The following is a 2,881-nucleotide window of genomic DNA, read 5'->3' on the forward strand; positions in this document are numbered from 1 at the left end:
GGGGGATGGATGGCTGGATGATGACTGGGAAAGGCATTCATATACATATTTTGTATGATAAATGATGATGCACGCAAATTTGTTTGTGCCCCCAGGCGTTCTAATTGATGATCATGTGTGAGAGTACTCGTACCAGTCGCTCGGACGAGTACGGGAGTATTTTCCTCCTTATCTGTTTGGCGGCAGCTGTGAACATTTAGTGGAGCGAAACTTGTGGGCTAAACGTTTCGATAGTTGTCCATCCTGTAGTGGAAGGGTAGATGTACACTGAGAGAAACGACATGCAGTATCTGGAGTGGGAAGGAGGGGTTGAAGTTCGGTATCATTCCATCCATAGAATTACATTTTGTAGGCAAAAACTCTCCTTTCAATCTAGAATTGCCTTAATTTACATGGGATATATATTAGCGCCTAAATTGGAATAAAAAATCCCCATCTGCTGCTATATTTTCCCTGAAATTCTCTTAAAAACCATTAATTTTCCTCTAATTTTCTGCTTGGATGCTCAAAAACAATGTCTGTCTATTAGGTATTCCACATTCTAAGGATCTTAAAGACTTTTCCGAGGCGTTTTCTTAGTGAGGAAACCGCCTTAACCTATTTCAGGACCACCAGGGCCCAAGTCGTTAACGTCGTTCTCTCTCTCTGTAAATATATATATATATGTTTTTTATGGCATTGTAAAATCATCGCTAATGACCCAATTCGGTAAGCAAATTAAACAACAGGATTTATGCTGATTTACACACGAAGGTGCCACCCAGACCACACCCACGCCGCCCCTCTCCCACTCTCTTCTGCCGGTTTAAGCCCCGTTTTCAGCTGAACCTCAAGTTGTAGCCTAACTACGAGTAAACTCATAAAAATTGGCCACAAGAAAGCAACATAAAAAAGCAGCCATGACACAAAAGCGAGCGTGAAGGGGAAATGGGAAGGAAGGAAAATAAATCAATATTTAAATTATATTAGCAGTAGTAAGGATACGGGACAGCGACTTTTTACACTGAATTACCAAATTCGCAACATGTTGCAGCAACATTTGCTTAAGCATGTGCAGCTTGGCAACATGTTGAATGTAAGTGTGCATCATATTGCTATGTTATTACGTGATCATGTTAAATAAATACTTATAAGATATTTTATTAACATTGAATTGGGAACCAATTTCTGCTATGTTATTAACTGGTCAAGTTAAATAAATACTTATAGGATATTTTATAAACATTGAATTGGGAAAACAAATGTGTGAAGTTTCTGAAATTTACATCCTATAGAAAACATAGGTTGGAAACCTGGGTATCTAGATGTCCGTATAGAGGGTTGAATGGTAAGAGAACACAAATTAATGGAGATATATATAGGAGCACGCAAAGAATAAAATTATAATAGGAAGACATCAAAATTAATTAATGCTACTTAGAGTAAATATACGTCTGTCCCGTATCCTTACTACTTGGTGGCGCCACCTATCGGCGATAATGTGAACTAACTTCGATCTTAATCCTGTTTCTCAACCATGTAAAATCCTCTCAAATCGATCCTTCGCTCATTTATATTCTCTCTCCTCCCACTTACTGTCAATGAACCTGTTTTTACGATTGGTCCCGTGTTGCGATTCAAACAACCCTCAAACAGGTAGGTCATCCCTTTGCAATGAATCTAATGTGATAGTTTAGAGGTATTTTTTAAGTGTTTCCTGAAAAACGGTTTCGATGCCCTTGAACCTTTCTACTTTCTCTATAATTTATATTCCTCCTTTGTGTACCTACCACTGTCCCATAGCAAAGTGCCTATATAATAACTACTCACAGCTAACAGCTAGGACATAAACTAGTAATCTTTCAACAACGATGGATGACCTTGAAATCATTTTTATCGATTCCCAACCGGAATCAACCATAAATCTGGACTCTCAGCCGAGCTCCGTAGACCTGTCCTTGATTTTTGGGATTAAGACTCAAACCTATCTCGAGAGCAACTTGACCTGGTTAAGTGACATTAAATGGGATGATGACGACGATGACCCAAGGAATGCAACGTCTAATAATGATAATCCAGCATACATTTTCCCGGATGATGACAACATTTTCGATTTAGTAGATAATCAGGATGATGATAAAAGATCTCAACTCCAGGAACTACTTCGGGACGAAGATGATGATGACTTAATTGCTGCGGTAAAATTAGCTGAGGCGAAATTTTAATAATACGAATACATATTTATATAATAAGAATATTTTATGTATTTTTCTAAAAATAATATATACATATGTACATATATAATAAATATAACACATTTAACCACTATTTATTTTAAATGTTTCTGTTTTACTTTTGATTGGTTGAATTTCACTTCCTCTTATTACAAGAGAATCATAGGATTCGTTTGAAACAGGTTTCTTCCACGTGAGGATTACACAAAAAGAATAAGTGGATTTCAGGTAGAATACTGATGCTTTTGAATGAATTTATTGAGTAATGTTCACATCATTTTATACTTAGTTGGTAAATTTATGTAAGGGTATTTATATTTAAAAACGCACAGATTATTTCATTTTTAAATAAATATTATATTTTTCGCTTTAATTCCATGTTATGCTTAAATAACATATGCATATTGAAGTCAATTCTCAACCAAAACAGTTCAGTTCCTGGACATAAGTAACATCGATAAAATGATGATTTTGATTTTGAATAACTAAAGTTGTGGATTTTTAAGGTGTGTTTTTTCAGTTCATTGCGGGAACTAAAAGATGTTTTTAAATAACACAACTCGCAATGAAATGTCCTCATTTCGAAGTGAAAGTGAACTAACCTATCTCAGTAACTTACAGTTCTTATATAGGAAGTGAACAGCATATGAACAAAAATTCTATGCATT

The 2,881-nt window shown here is 35.7% G+C and overlaps 1 long non-coding RNA gene across 1 annotated transcript; it reads left to right on the top strand.

Annotated features, from left to right (window-relative positions):
- Positions 1-977: 977 nt before the first annotated feature.
- On the top strand, positions 978-2,147 carry LOC117184161 (uncharacterized). Its single transcript, XR_004469406.1, has 2 exons — positions 978-1,635; positions 1,783-2,147. It is a non-coding gene; the product is annotated as an uncharacterized lncRNA (long non-coding RNA).
- Positions 2,148-2,881: the final 734 nt, after the last annotated feature.

Source organism: Drosophila pseudoobscura, chromosome 4 (genome assembly GCF_009870125.1).
Source record: "Drosophila pseudoobscura strain MV-25-SWS-2005 chromosome 4, UCI_Dpse_MV25, whole genome shotgun sequence".
Lineage (NCBI taxonomy): Eukaryota > Metazoa > Arthropoda > Insecta > Diptera > Drosophilidae > Drosophila > Drosophila pseudoobscura.